The sequence below is a fragment of the Perca fluviatilis genome, chromosome 11 (genome assembly GCF_010015445.1).
Source record: "Perca fluviatilis chromosome 11, GENO_Pfluv_1.0, whole genome shotgun sequence".
In the NCBI taxonomy this organism is placed as follows: domain Eukaryota; kingdom Metazoa; phylum Chordata; class Actinopteri; order Perciformes; family Percidae; genus Perca; species Perca fluviatilis.
This window is the reverse complement of record NC_053122.1, coordinates 26,742,854-26,759,656: the sequence shown is the minus strand read 5'-3', so window position 1 is coordinate 26,759,656 and position 16,803 is coordinate 26,742,854. Positions and strand designations below refer to the sequence as shown.

At 44.0% G+C, this 16,803-nt stretch overlaps 1 long non-coding RNA gene across 1 annotated transcript; it reads right to left on the bottom strand.

The window, feature by feature from the left end:
* Nucleotides 1-5,238: 5,238 nt before the first annotated feature.
* Nucleotides 5,239-15,916, bottom strand: LOC120569009. Its single transcript, XR_005640824.1, has 3 exons — nucleotides 15,692-15,916; nucleotides 12,807-12,900; nucleotides 5,239-6,130 (listed from the first exon to the last, which is right to left on the bottom strand). It is a non-coding gene; the product is annotated as an uncharacterized LOC120569009 (long non-coding RNA).
* Between the last annotated feature and the right edge of the window lie 887 nt (nucleotides 15,917-16,803).

Here is a 16,803-nt window from a genome sequence, read left to right as displayed (position 1 = left end):
ACGGAGGCTGCCCATGCTAATCATCTCTGCTTGCCCACCACCTTCCAGCACCTTTGCCTATATTTGTGTCTCATCCCCCCCTCACTAGACGAGGACCCCGCATAGCTGCCCGCACACAATGCCTGATGGGCCACAGAGACGCCATAGCAGGGTTTTGAGGAATAGTCTCCCATCTTCTCCGTGGCGTCTAGATACACTTTGTGTAGATACTGTACATTCTCACTATGGAGGAGCCCCTTGTTATCACATACAGATTGATGTAAAATGCTATTTATGAGAGAATCTACTGTAAGTAACAGTCCTCAGTTATCAGAAAAATTGGAGTTCAACTGTCAAAGTTCTGCTGAGTAATCATTGAAAATAGAGTCAGTTGTTTATCGTGCAAAAATGGTAACGCTAAATTACGGTGAAACGGTTATTTTCAAGACTAGGCATTGAATTGTAAAGCCCCTTTAATGTCAAATATAGGCTATGGGGGGTATTTATACAGGAAAAGTTAATGCTAAGTAACATAAGTCAAGACAAAACCAGGAAAATGAGTCAAAAAACTCAACAGATCTGCTGCAGAGTACAACAGAGTCCTGTGCAGCATATGGTCCTTTACTGAACGTCCAGTTGTGTGAGAGATCTGAGACACAATGCGATAAAGCGACTGAGAGAGAAAACACAATGAGGAAAATTTGTGAAATGGAGAATAATGGAAAGCAAGTGAGTGAAAACAGCGGGACAAGGGACAAAGAGAGTGCGAGAGAGACGTGAGTCTCAAAAAAGTGTCAATGCCAGGTTTCCTTTATGGCATGAGTGAGAAACTATGAGGCCTGGTGGTGTGTGAATGGTTCGGGAACACACGCACGCACGCGCACAAACGCACACACACACACACACACACACACACACACACACATACCCCACTGAGCCAGCGCCTGTGCCAGTGAGACAGGTCTATGGGTCTATTGAGGGGACTGGGAGGGAGCTGTCCCTTTCTGTAGAGCTAATGAAGCCTGCACCCACAGGCATAAAGAAGTGGAGAGAGTTAGCACTGCGCTCCTTCACCCATTCACCCACTTCCTTCCTTTACACAGCTCCTGATGAGGTAATGCTTTCTCTCTTAAAGGGACACCATAAGTAATGCACCTTTATGCATGCAGCTCTTTGCGACTATAGGAGATGTCAAGAAGAAATGATTTGCATGCACGATGCTGCTCAGGAATACTGGATACGATCTCATGACAGGAAACAAACACAGCAGTCTCCAGCCTGGTAGAAAAAGCTGTTTAAATACTGTATGGTTAAAGGCTGGAATTATTCTTATTTCCTTATTGTCATCAAATCCCATGAAATGACCCCAAAAAATTGGTTGGTTTCTGGTTTCCCGATGCTCTGTGGCACTCAGCCCCAAGTCCATTTGTTCATCCTGAAGATGTAAATCTTAAAAAAAATGAGTAAGAAATATACTGTATCAATAAAAAAAATTTTTGTTTGTAACAAATTTTACTCAAACAACAAATGCTGTTAAGGAGTAAACAGCATTTGTACGGGACTATTTTCTGCTGCGGATTAATACAGATTCAGTGTTCTAAGTTAAGTGTTAAGTTAAGTGTTTATAGCAGCAGGACAGTGTATGTATTGACTCAAAAATAAACACAGTGCCCATGTTTATTGCAATGAATGAACACATCATCCAGTGTAACGGTGTGACTCATATTGCTCTTGAACAGCCTAGTCTTTGACAACAGTGGAGGGAACAGGCCTTTGGTAATACAGTACTTGTTATTATCATCAATTCATTGTTGCTTATGGTCGTTTTGTGGGATTTATTGACATGAGTAAAATATAATATCACCAGACTTATGTTTTAAGATGAAATAGATAACGCAAAACCAAAATCAATAATGGTTTTCCAAATTTGATTTCACATAAATCACAGCGGCTAAAGCTGTAAATATATGCTCTAAAATAGTGCACTCTCAACGATTTCCTCCATCATGGAAATGTGTAGTCCGTTACAAAGCTGCCATCAATCTAGAGAGAAACAAAGAGCCCGAGACTAACGTGTCACTCAGAGAAGAAATGTCACAGAAAGCAGAGATGTGGGGAGAAAAGGCTTCCAGACAACACAATCACACTTTCATCAGGGGAGGTCTGACTTTACGCTGCCTGTCTTTCTGCCTGTCTGCTACTCTGCTGCGAGCGACTACAAGATGATGAAGGAGCTCTTGTCCAAGTCTACACCCCAGTCTAGGCCCTTCAAAACAAACCAGTCTGAGCTAACAATAGACCGCCGTGCTTATCAAACAGCCTGGCAACTTCATTAGCATCCTACAAGACCCAGACGACAACCAAAGTGGCCCTACACACACACTCATGAGCCAGACAGCCCCTTCACTGGCCTTGACCCATGAACTCTAGGGTCCTCTTTCACCTGCTACAACAGCATTCATGCTAGCGAGGCTGTCTCTCCAGCGCCCGACTGATCTGCATACGTTCTCCTAACATTCCCACGCTCCGAGCTCAGACCTCCAGCTCGGGAGACGATCACACTTTAAACACAACAGTATTCATATAGGACATTATGGAGATTTGCATTGTGTCTGTGATTGGCTGTCTGACTTTATGTGGGCCTCGTGACAACCACTCCGTCTTCATGACTTTTCAGTGGAAGGGAGGCTTTTCTTTCCCTTCTTCCGCCACCAATCCATGTGTAAATATTCTACGCTCCCGTTCCTGACTGGCACACAAAGGAAATGTCACAGTCTACACAGTCAACAATTTTAGTTTCTAATAAATGGCTTTGTTTCCTATTTTAGTGCTTTATGTTTGGAATATTATGTTATTGCTTTATCATCGTGTTGCTTCCCTCCTTCCCACTATCCTTTGCTTCCCTCTCTTCGATTCCTTCCCGTTGAAGCTGTGTTGTTGATTCTCTCTCCCCGGCACCTCAAGGGTAAACTCACGACTCTCCTCACTTTTTCCTTCCTCTTCCTGATTCTTTACCGCTTGTCATTGGCTGAGAGCAGCTCCGCATCTCCTCACTGGCTGGCGTAACAGACAGAAACAGTGATGCGGCTACCATGAGGCTTGCGGTATAGTAGGAGCGTTTGAGTGTTATTGTGAGGAATGGGGTAGAGCGCGTTTCCTGCTCTCCGACAGATAATGTCAGATGTGGAAGGGGTGCGACACTTGGCGGGTTTTCGTTCAGATCATGTGAGGGAGACCTTGAGAGGCGTGCAAACGACTGTGACTGAATTTGCCTCGCTGCACAGCATATGGACGCCCTGATCGCTCTATGCAAATGGCCAAGACGCAGACACATGTTCATAAATGCAGACAAACTACCCCCCCTCCCCTCCAGTCCCTCATTAATTGTTCCTCCTAAAACCAGACGCCCCCTTCTCAAATAATAACCTCTCAACCACCACCCCCGCTCCATCTTCCCCTTATGAGCGACCCCCACCCCACAGTCTAGACCCCGCAACCCTCTCTCTAACTTGAACCAGACGCCCCAAAAATCCCCCTCATCCCCCTCCTCTCTCCTCTCCTCTCCTCAGCTCCCACGACCAGCAGACAGACCCTATGATACGCGTGACCGCCATTTTGCTGCCCACAGTAGACCTAACTGTACATCACAGCAGCTGCCTTGATGGGCAAATGCAAATACGAGCACTGCTTTGTTACTCAGGCGCTCAGACGGCTCTCATCGCATGAATTAACGCCCCAAAAACAAGACCTGCTCGATCAAATGCGACCACAAAACGTCGCACTGCCGAAATGCAGAAATGTGACATATTCATTTATACAACGCTTCAATCCTCTGACTACATAAACGCCTCCGAACGTTATTTTTGCCAAGTTATGAGATGCGTGTTCAATATTTTTCAGGTTATTTCAGAGTCTCAAAAAGATGACAAGCAGTTCAGTTGTCTGCTGGTGTATTCTTGGGAAAATAGCACTGATATGATACTTCAACGCTACATGTTCTTCAGGCGGCAATTTTTTGTGTGACACCGCCTATTTATAGGTTTAATATGCAGCCCTTTTCTAGCTAAATCAGTCACCCCATGATTTGTTCAGTGCCATGGTAACCAGACACCCATGTGCATGAAAATGAGACTATTATGGTCTGTCTGTCTGGAGTTTGTTGGGCCTATGGATCCCTTTTTAATTAGAGTATGTGTGCATGTCTGATCTCCTCTGTTTGCTTAATGCTTTCATTGGTGCATTATGTATGTCCGTGTGTAAAAAAACTCATCTGTGCATGTGTGACAGAGCGCTATCTGATTAAAAAAAAGGCTTGCCTTAATCTTTTGTACAGTGTCACATTTGCATGCGAGGGAATCACATGCAAACACACACACCATATGGCACAGTAAGACCAGACTCCTGATCTCACACGCACCGAACACCTATCAAATACATTTCAGTGTGCGAATCCTCGCCAGAGAAAAACAAACGGCAGCAAATACACTATAAAACATCGCTTCACTCCTGCTCGCTCGCCGCTACGCCGCGTTCATAGGAGCAATTATCAGCACACGCCAACGACATGATGGTTGGAGGTTATGCAAATGCAATTAGCCTCGATTTGCATTCGACAACAGCTAACAGACGCACAGATGGCAGACAACAGAGATACGCCCGCCATCTTTGGCAGAGGGAGAGACTGGCGGCCATTTTGTCTGAAGCTGTGCCCATCTGGATGGAAACAACCACACTGCATCACTGTGACGACGGCAGCAGTTTGGGAGCTGTGGGTGCACACTGCTGCTGCTCGCTGGCAAACACTTTCAAGGCCAAGCATACACAGCCCATTCTTACACACAAACAGAGCTCTCTGTTGGGGAAAATGTATAGACAGAGAGTAGCTCTCTCCTATGGGTCTAAATGTTCAGATTTGAGTGGCATCTTATGATTCAGTAGGCTTTGCAAAAAAGTATTAATTTGTATTATTAGTTAATTAACCTAACTACCAAACCTTTCAAGGAGTTAAATAAACACCTTTTACAGCTCTAATTATCATCCCTTAAATGATCCCCTCTGAACCAAACAGGGTGCCAAGTTACGCAAGTGACACACACACACACACACACACACACACACACGCACGTGCACGCACACACACACACACCCACACCCACACACACACACACACACTTTTTTAGGTCATGTATAAAGTAATGAGAGCACATTGGACATTGTTCACAGAGTGGAAAATGTGAAGTGCTAAAGAGAGATACTTGCCATTTTGCCATCTCCACTACAAGGTGGGAAATCTCTCTGCTCTGCCATCTTTTTCCCTCTTTATTCAGTCAATTTTTTTTGTCTTTAACGGTCTGGAATTGAATAACAGACATCACGGAGAAAAAAAAAAAAAAGATGATCATACTTCATGTGCCAGTAATCTTTTCGGTTTTAACAGACACATGTTACAGCTCAACATAGTAACAGCAAGCCAGGAGTGGAAGAGAAAATAAAGACGGTACTGTCTCTTTGTCAAATGTAAAAACTGGTTGGGGAATAAACAACGGGCGAGTTGAGCTTGGAGAGTAAGTCAAAAGCAGCACTCCCAAACTGTTTTTTTAAACAGCCGGAGGCACAAGGTGGGGGATATGTCAATCTTATGAAGGGGGGAAAAAAATCAAGAGAAAGGAATATCCCTGTCGGCGGTCCCTCAACATTCTGGATATTATTTGGGGAGAGATCCCCTTCAGCAGAACCACACACAGCCAGTGAAGATTGGGACTGAGGTCCAGTCTGAGGAGCCAGGGCTGCAGCTGAGAGGGCCACACAGGGCCTGTCCTTTGGAGGTCTGCGGGCCCCTAGGCCACAGACTAACACAGGAAGCCCCACTCAGAGCTGTGCTCTGTGTTTTTATATTGATTTCTCCTGCATGCCGGTAGCTCCAGAGGTGCTTCGAGCCTTCAGGGACCTTCTCCATCTTTCCCAGCCCACTCACTAGCTCCCCGCCTGGGCTTCACATTGGTCTGCTGCACCCCTGGATGGAGGTATGGGCCACAGGAGGAGAGGAGGAAGACGAGAGCCCATGGCAATGATGATGAGCTGCGCCGGGTCTCTGAGTTCAGTCATCTACCAGCCTTTATCCAGCCTTCCAACCACCCACCCGTGTTTCCATCTGAAAAAGGGAAAATAGAGTGTTTTTCAAAATCTCACCTTTGGCATTCAGCGTCCCTCTGCTCAATGCAAATGCAAATGTAAACACTAACACTTTGATTAAAAATATGTGGGAAGAAAACGCCAACTTGCTCTTTTGTAACCTGCCCCAAGGCGCTCGCTGCTGTACAGAAATAAATAAAAATGCTCAGCATACTGCATGAAACACAGGCACATCATCTCTCTTCATATTTAAAAATGTTTTTGTTTTTTTCTTCCCATAAATATAAATCATTCACGTTAAAACTATTACACATAACCGACACTGTTTGGCAATACTATTGACATTCATTAATTCAATATGTTTAGTCATTTTTGACAATGTCTTACAACTGGCATAGATAAAACAATGAGCATAACGTTTTTGATACTAAACGAATAATTTGCATGGATTCCTTCACTGCAGTGCGTCTTGAAATTTTCTGAAAGCATTCTGTACGCTGTTATCATGCTAATACAACATAGTCCTTTATGTGTCGCTTTGTTCTTTTCTATAAGAAAAACCAATCGCAGGGGCCTCCTTCAGTGCACCCACTGGCCCCCATTTTCTGTAAAAACCAGCAGCCAACACACATTCAGATCAGTGTGGTTTGCTGGAAAATTAATAGGACACAGAAGGTAACGGGTTAACGCGGCCAGGGTCAGCTATGGGATGGTTTGCTTGGGAATTTGAGTTTGCTGTTATGTGCATGTTTTCATCTTATAATGGGGGAGCACCCGGAGTAGCCCCTGGCTTGGCCTGAGCAGGGGAGTGAGGTGGGGTGAGATTGGGTGAGCTGGAGGATGATTCAGACACAATGCCCCCATTGAGAGGGTTCAGACATGGGTGTTAACTCCCCCATTCCTTCACATACAATAGGGCCCCCCACTAGAGCCGGCGTAGGGGACAATGTTGGTTCAGGGCAGCCCTCCACCCAGCAAGAAAAAGAAAAGGCCTGCATTATCAAGATGGGAGGAAAGGAAGGGGTGGGGGGTGCAGGAGGAGAGGGACGGACAGGAGATAGATGGATATGTTTGTGTATGAGGAGGGGAGCAGAAAGGAGCCCTGTGACCCATGGCTTTGGACTTGAAGAACAAAACGGAGACATCGACAAACACATCGCAGCAGCAATCAGGCGTCCCTTAAATATTTACACAACTCTCAAGGATAATTAGCTATATTCTGTATCATTATTCTTACGTTATGCGAGATAATCATCATCAGCCTGTATGTATGGTCAGTCTAGATCTTATGTTTCTTCTGCTTTCTCTTGGCTTGGTTTTACATGTTGTCCATCTTATTATTTCTAATGGATAATTCAACATTTAGCCAAGGGGCAACAGTTCAAAATGAGCCGTTTTGCTTAAACCAGCAAATGACAGATTGGGCAGTTTATCTGCACACCTTAATGGCATCATGTTTGCAGCAGAGAATAGAAATCGCATCCTTCAATGGCTTCAGCTTTTCTTTTTTTTTTTTTTAAACATCTTAAGCATTCCTCCAAAGACCATATAACAAGCATTTGCTTGTTTGCAGCTGCTTGTTATATACTCTGCGGTTGTAAAGGAACACTGTTTTGGGAGTGAAGCTGACAGCGTTAACAAGCCTTTGGTAATGTAAGTGTGCTTGCTTTTATTCCACCTTCCTTTCCCAGACAGGTAAAATCTTCTCTGGCTACACAAAAGGGGGGTGGGGAGTTCCTGCTTGAAATGTATGAAGGAAGCTATCAGTTTGGCGGTGTTTGAGGCTATAAGGCGGTATAGGTGGCGAGGGGTAGCTGGAAAATGTTTATGGAGATCCTGTGTCTCTCTGGGAGTCTAATAGAATCCTGTGGCTGGAGTGAGAGCTCATTGTGCCGGAGTAAAGGATTACACTGGTAAACTGGTAAAACAGGGGAAAGATCCCAAACACTCTGTACCTCCTATGGAGAGGCAACGAACCATCGAACAATGAGAGGGGCGAGTATACCGCGAGCCGACTCATTTCATCAACGATAAAAGAGAGAGGTGGAGAAAGTGGTGGAGGAGCTGCGAGAGGAGGAAGATAGAGGAAATGGATTAGGCGGTTCATATTCATGCATGTGCACAGGCAAAAAAAAAAAAAAAAACACCTGGAAGTGAAGGATGGAAAAAGAAAGGGAAAGCAGAAGGGGCTGCATGGACGAAGCAGTTTCAGTGGTAGAAGGTAATGTGGGGAAATGATGTCTGTCGTGCTTGTCTGTCTGCATCCTGAGTGACAGTTTACAATCTCTGAGGCAGCAGGCAGGCCCAGCAGGTCCCTCATTTCTTATTTTCTCTCTCTCTCTCTCTCTCTCTTACCCTCCACCTCCAGCTCTCATCTGTTTCCAGCTATCTCTAATCTCCACCACCTCTCCTCTGCATTTTGTCAAAATATCTGTTTCCTCTAACTGTTTCCAGTTGATCACCAATTATTTTAACCATCCCCTTCATTGTCCTTCACAACATGCAAGTCCTCGTTCTTTAGACTTGAAAAAGAAGAGAAAACTCTGAAACAAGCATTAGGTTGCCTCATACTAAAGCTGCACAATAATGATTTCTGACAGGCCTTCTCGTCTTTAGTGAGCCGGCTTCCACTCACAACCACAAAAACGATGAGCTGAATCACTCTCTCTCCCTCTCTGCCCCCGGCCTCCCATTCATCAGAAAACTGTTAGCTGAGTTTCCAAAAGTGTCACCTTCTTTCATGCTAAACCAGTAAATGCAACATTTCCTAGAAAACAGCATTTCCTACATCCAGTTTCTCTACTTTAGCATCTGTTGAGAACTAATCCACAGAGGTTTTATTGGAGCCGCTACAAATTTCGGAGGCGAAGAAAATCCCCCCAACACGCGAGTAAAGCATTATTCTCCTCTCATCTGCGGTTCAAATGGAAACCACACTGAGCATAATGCATCATCTGCATTCTGCAACCTGCCACGCTGAAAGACTCCTCTTTCCTCCTCGCTCTCTTCATCTCTGTTCCTTCAAAGGCTGCCGAGGGTGTATTCAAACAGCAGGATACACACTCGGCTAACAAACCTCATTAAGAGCCCATACACACTTTCTCAGTGCTAACACTAGCTGTCACACATCCCCTCTCAATGCACACACTGGTGGCCACACTGGCCGCGACAAAGCATCTTTACAGAGCTAATTAGAAGGGTCCCCCCTCTTTATTTGAAACTCATCTGAATAGGAGGGAAGGTGGTAACAAGGAAGGGAGAAGGAGATAGAGAAGGAGGGACAGGCAGGAGAAAGGGAGAGGAAAAAACGAGAGGATGCTTGGTAATAGACTCAGAGAGATAGCAGGAGTGTCTTTCACAGGGAGGAATTAAAGCAAGGAGCTTAAGAAGGAAGGGGGACCTGAGTTAGTGTGACACCGCTCTGTGTAGGTCTGGTGCAGCGGGGAACGGGGAGGGAACTGAGTGCTGCACCAATTTGATTGGTGTGCCGTTATCTAGAGAGAGACAGAGGGAATGGAATGGGTGTGACACCAGCTTCATGGGTGAAGGCAGCAAAAGAGAAGCTGCACGAGAAACGCAGCTCTTAAACATGAATGAGCGATTACACAAACTGGAACAAGCAGAATACAAAATGTGGAACAATGAGATACCGATGAATCCCAGGCTTGCTGAAAATAAACTAAATAAATTGTTTTCTTTTCATGCTAAATAGTGTTGCAGAGCACTCGTTTTGTCCTGATAAATGAGATGGCGATCAGTATTCTCTGTCTTTCAGCTCTTATTGAGAGGAGAACAGAAGGTCACACTCAGAGTTCAGCTCCAAAAACATTCCGCCATAGTTGCCATATCTTCCTCCAACCCTCCTCCATTTCATGTTTAAATTTTTCTTTTGTGTGTCCTTGAAGCAAGCTGTGTGCATGTGCATGTGTGTGTGTGTGTGTGTGTGTGTAGGCAGACAATGCCAAGTTGACAGTTCAAGCACAAGGCCAAGTTTGTCTCCACAGACTGAGTGAATGGACTCATCAACAACTGCAAAAGTAAAAAATATCGCACTATTTCTCCAAAACTGCCTCCAAATGTTTTGCATCAAAACATAAAAAAAAAAATCTATACTGTATACTGTATGACACTGTATCAATAATAGGAAGCAAATCAAATGCATTCAAAAAGCAAAAAGAAAGAAAGATAAAGAAATCATAATTTAGCCTCTTTTCAATCCTCAGCAAAATTTTAAGTTCAAGTTGAAGTTATGACCCGATTGTTGTCCCATCAAGCCCAGTGGCCCCTGATGAGAGTGCAAAGCATTCTGGGAGAATAGCAGGTGTCCCCCATGTCACAGAGCTTCCCAGACAGCTTGTTAATTTGCACAACTTTTACACACACATCTCTCCCTCTATGTGTGTGTGCATGCATGTGTATGTATGTGTGTGTATATATTAGCGATGGGACTTGACCCTAGCGAGCTGCGGCAGTGTTTCGCGTCTTGCTGGGCGTGGGAAAAAGACGGGACCCCTTTTCACAGCTGCCTCAGCCGAGGCCTGGGCTGCTTGGGGCCCCTGTACCCCATCTACACACACCCCCCTGTTCCCCCTTGTCCGACTCCCACTCCCCCCTCCTCTTCCCATCCCTTTCAGGCTCCGGCCTACTGGCTTTCAAAAGCAGGACCCCCTTCCCAGCCCTTCATAAATACATCTCATTATTCAAGCCCTAGTTTGCATAGGGATTCCAAAGGGATCTCCACTCTGCTCGTGAGGCCTGAAGCCCCTCAGCCTTTTGGACCGCACAAGTGCAAATTTCGACTTAGTAATCTCCCTGTGTTAATATTTGTTTTAAAACGATGTGTGCACACTTGCAAAACTATTAAACCAATATTGCAACTGTCTTAAAATTTCTATTTCTATGCATCTCCCTCTTAAAATGTCTCCTTTTTTTTCAAAATGTGGCCATAAATCTGGAGAAACTAAAAACCAGTGAAAAGAGAGTTTAGCATGACTATAAGCAAGTGCTTTGCTAGATGTATTCCATCTGCCACTGGCTATTGTACAGTACCCAACACACACACACACACACACACACACACACACACACACACACAACACACACACACATACATCAACCCCCCCCTCCACAGCACCCCACTATCCCACCCCCATTCGCTGCAATGCATTACTGCAGAGATTTATCTCCTATCAGCCTGTATAATACTGAGGTTATAATTTACATCCACTTTTGAAAACAGCAGCACAGGCCGCCCCTTGCATATGCTAATATAAAGCTTGGGAAAATCTGGGCAACTCAAAGAACTCCAAACTGAATTTGAATAACTGAGCTTTATATAGAGTTTCAAGGTTGTGGAACCATGACGATTTGACCTTGCTAACAATATTGTTTAATTCCTAATGATGAACTCTTAAATGAGGAATTGGAGGGAACATACTAAAAAAAACTTTAAGCTAGGAGTGTTTCTGTTGTGATCTTGTAAAAAGAACTGAAATAACATCTCCTGAGCTCAGTTTTTGTATTTCTTAGAAGCCTTAAAATTGGAAATTTTAATGTGGAACCAAAAACATCTCACCGCGCTGATTGTACAATAGGTTTCCTTGGCAGTGTACGGTATTTTCCAGCGCTTTGACTTACGTAATGCTGCCGTTGCTAAATTATGCATGTGCTATACCTTTATGCAAATGGTTTACTTTGCCAACAATAATCAGGAGACTTTTGACAAGGGGAGGGTGGCTCGTCAAGGCATTAGGGCCAAAAAGGACAGAGCCACCCAAACGCTCTTTCCACATGAGCAGGTCCAAACCTTGCCTGTGCTCTCCTAACGGGATAAAGAACCGCAGCAAAGATTACACGGCCACCTCCCCTGCACCTTCCATACACTCTACCTGACAAATGGGATCATAGTGTTTAAAGGGATAATACGCTGAGTGTATGTGAATGAAAGAGAGGTGTGTGTGTGTGTGTGTGTGTGTGTGTGAGGAGGAGGCTGGGGGAGGGGGGGTAATGCGCAATGTAGGAAATGTTAATACTTCAAAGGAATGATGGAATTCAACATGAAGCTCTTACTTCACCCGCTCAAATCACACCGTTTACACTGTTGCTGTAGGCTACACTTTACTGCAGCTCCCCACTGTATGTACTGTATATATATTCCGATGTATACATGAATGATATAAAACTGACATTTACACTGTGCACAAATAACACTGGCAGTGAAATGTCCCTCCTAAGTCCTCATTTCCTTTGAATAAGAAGGTTACTACAGCGCACTTGATGCAAAATACAAAATTCTCAATATTTCAAAATTAAGGCTCAGCATGTCTCTCTTTCTCTGTTTTTTTTCATCCCCCCCTAACACACACACACACACACACACACACATACACATACACACAACACCATCCTCACAGCTCTTCAAAATATGGACAACAATCAACCACCAGCATTGCCGCAGCATCGTTCGCTAAAGAATGAAGGCTAAAATTAAATTAAATATGCAAGCCTCCAGCATCTTCAAGTTTGACCTGAACCTGCCTCTTAACTCCATGGACTTACTGTTATTATAGAAAATATGTGGGGCAGGATAAGCAAACTGCTTATGTGCATGTGGCAACAACTTGGACTGTTGCTCATATGGAGATGACAGCTCAACCGCTTCCCTACATGCATGTGTTCTTACTTTAACTATTTACCTCAGGCTGACTGATGCTCCTCATCCTGTCTGGTGGCAATTTGTTCTCATTGGGAGTTGACGCAAACTTCAGGGCTGACATTGGCGGCATTTTCCTTTAAAGACAAAAGAAAAGAGAATCAGTCTGTGTGAGCTCTCATTTTTAATAAAACCACATATTTCAGGCATAAATAAGTAGCTTGCAAGAGAGTGGAGGAAAATAAAAAGGGGAATTAACTGCGGCTTTGTTGACCTTGCAGCTAACAGCCCTCCACCAAACTTGCCTGGTGTTTTCTCCCATGCACGACACATTATTTTGCCTCTTTGCGAGGTTAAAGACATTTTCTGTTCCATGAACAATAACTCAAGCTTGATAAAAATGTTTGCGAAAAGCCAAAATTGTGAAATGTGATGTAGAAGCAATCCACACTAAGTGGGAAACTATACCACAAAGCAATAGCATATAGCATGCTTCATCTGAGCAGCATCCCAGTTGCTAAGCTACTGAAATACAGGATTCAACACAAAAAAATGTTGTACGCGAAATAAAGTAGCCTAGTTTTAGAGTATACATTCTAAAAATCATCACTACGGCCGTGGAATCAAACACAAAGATAGAGATTGCAGATAGAGATTGCATAATCGCATAATATTTTAATCCCTGATTTGCTATTTATCACTACAAGATGGAGGACGTGGATGTCAAATTGTATAAAGTGGCTCAAAGTGGCTCTCATATGCAAACTTCAACAACACACATGCAGTCACACATGATCCAGGCTCTCTTGTTTAACTGCGCACATCAAATATTGTCAGTCATGGTCTAAATAGAGCATGCTGGGTCTTCAGGGATATTCACTCATCTCCAAGGCTTGCTGATTCTGCTCTAAGAATAGATCAAACTCTGAGCCGATGTCCTATTTTGTTCTTATCTAGCAGGCAAACAAAAATAATCCACCCAGCGAAACACAAATTTGAACATATCTGCCAAGTCTAACTCGGTTTCAGTGATGAAAGCACGTTCGAAAACAACTGATGAGGATTGTGCGCAGTCTCTTCTGCGCTCAGTGACTGATGCAATATGATTTTGATGTGTTGTACCCTGCAGGTTCTGGTTGGGTAGCAAAGAACCAAACAACCCACTCGGGTCGACACTGAAATGGTGCAAAAACTGTGTTTAGAACTGTGTAGTTATCAGGCATGATAGCACACACAGTCCAGCCCATAAGCTCTAATAAGGCTTCATCTTGCACCAAGTGATCTACATGTGCATCCAATTATACATCACACTCCTAATGTCAAGTAAATTACAGCCAGGGGATATCACTTAGCCTATAAAGGAAATACACTCAGTATCAGAGGAGTCAGGGAGTCTGCAGTGGATGCAGCTCTGCAGGATAAATTCATACAGAGCAATTATTGACTTAAATGTAGGCAACTTCTAGATCGACAAAAACACCCATAAGCAACATGTGAGATCCTAAACTTGATAGGCTGCTGCTGCCAACACCATTATACGTGAGTCCTGGATTGAGCAATCGTACGAATCCTTCAACTATTTCTGTCTAACCCCTCAAGATATTAATGGTAGGCCTATAACACCCACATATTTAGGACAACTACAGAACAGCACGCGCTGCGGGGTTCTCGGTATGTTTTCCCACATGCATCACTAGCTCGTGTGCTAAAGTTGAGCGAGCAGCCGATTCATTGATCCTCAATAGGCCCCAGCATCACCGCGATGCCCAAAACACGAACCCTAAAAGCAGCGACATACACGCTCACTGACACGCAGGTGGCTACTGTGAACGTGCCAGCACCTGTCCAGAAGAGGCGGACGACCAACATTAAAAATCACGCCGGTGTTGCTTTCTGGACCAGCGGAGTCCCCCCCCACCAGCACCATCACTACTCCCCGCGTGCAGCCTCTCTCAGCATCCGTCCCTCCTGCTTCTTCTTCTTCCTGCTGCTGCTGCCCGCACCGGCACCATCTCCTCCTCCACGCCGAAGCGAGAGGAAGCCCCGGGCTCCGAAGTGCTCGGCGTCAGTTCGTACTTTCGGTTCTCTAGCTTTATGAAATTAAAACTCATACAGCTAGATAACCAAAGACACAAACTAACCCGTCGTCTCTTAAAGGGGCCGCCTCTCCGGTACAAACAGAGAGAGGAGAAGCGAGGATAGAGAGAGAAACACGGTGGAAGAGAGAAAGAGAGAGGGAGAGGGAGAGTGAGAGAGAGAGAGAGTAAGAGAGCAGCAACAGAATATAAGCTTTTATATAGGCCATGTATGTATCATATTATTATATCATGATACAGAGGTGAAATTAAGTTACAGTAAAACACACTTGTATTGGCTTCATTGACTAGTTTGACACACAGGCACGCACGCACGCACACACACACGCACGCACACACACACACACACACACACACACACACACACACACACACACACACACACACACACACACACACACACACACACACACACACCATTAGCTTCTTCAACGTTTATTGGCATCGCCACAATTAAACACATGACGCTGTAGCCTATGAGTGTCACCATTTGGTGCTAAATCAGCATTTTGTTTTGCAAGGCATCACAAGTGCATGTAGCTAAAGGCCAGACACACAACCTCGTCCTTTTGCAATTTATAAACTACATTTTTAGGAGTATGGGTTGCCTTTGGTCAACACTGTGGCTAGATTTGAGCTATTACTCTACCGCATCAGGCCTGATAAGCAAAGTTCCCATCATTCAACAGCATTCAATAATGTAGGTTTCAATTTCTGGGAAACACAAAACCACAATCAATGAAATGAAATACACAACAGCCCTCTTAATCAGAATTAAGGCTATTTTCACATCAACTACACCAGTCATATTTTAAGTCAGCATCCCACTTACTTGCACATCAGGCTATAACTCCACTCCACTACAGTCAATATCCTCCAACTATTTCAAATTCCGCCTTGGATTTTTCCGTGTTATCAGAGCCTGTGTGTCTGATCGCACCCGATGAGAGAAAATGGTGTAAAAGAGCAGAGTATTCAAGCTACAAAGTGTCCTATCTCTCTATAGACTCGCATGTGTCCTCTCCCTCACACATGCGAGCTGCGACTGACAAGTGCAGAGTCCACACGGTGAACGGAGGGATAAACTCCGCCTCAGAGGGAGAGAGAGAGAGAGAGAGAGAGAGAGAGAGAGAGAGAGAGAGAGAGAGAGAGAGAGAGAGAGAGAGAGAGAGAGAGAGAGAGAGAGAGAGAGAGAGGCGGGAATCTGAAATCATTAAAGCCAATTTGAAAATGAATGCAGGTGTGTGTCAGTCACGGCTTTATTCCCCCAGTTATCCTCATTAGTCAGGCCGTAATAGGCCTACGTGCGTAAAATCTTTCGCGAGTAGAGCTGGGTCGAACATGATATTTTGAGAGCAGTGGCTGTGTTTTTGGGAAATTAATTAGACATTTTAAAAACGTTCACATTTTGGAAAATGTCCACTATGTAAGTCTCTTTTACTGTCACATTTACTGAAGCGTTCTCTTTATAAAGTAGGCCTGTTATAGCTTTACAATCCTGTACAGACAGTGTATAGGAGCATAACATTATTTTAATTCTTAATATGTTCAGCAACAACAATGTTTCACAATCTTCTAATCTTTTGATTATTTGAATGTTATTAGTTAGACTACATCATTTGGCCATATAAGTTAATTTTCATTTAGGATAAGCTGTATTTCATTAATAGCCTAATTTAAAGAAGCAAAACAAGACGCAAAAACACATATCTTAAAAATACCTAAAAGACGAAATAATATAGCAAGCTATTTTAGTCAGTCAGCTCTCATCTGTTGTGCACGTGTTATAAATCGCTAAACTTGTGATTAGGCTGTTTTAAGGGAACAGTATGGGCTAATTAGCTGGCCTACATTCTCCTGACTTGTTCATGTAACCTGATTATTGCTGCTTTTTGCCATGATTGTTACATTATTATACCAATTATACAATAGCCTTGTTAGAGC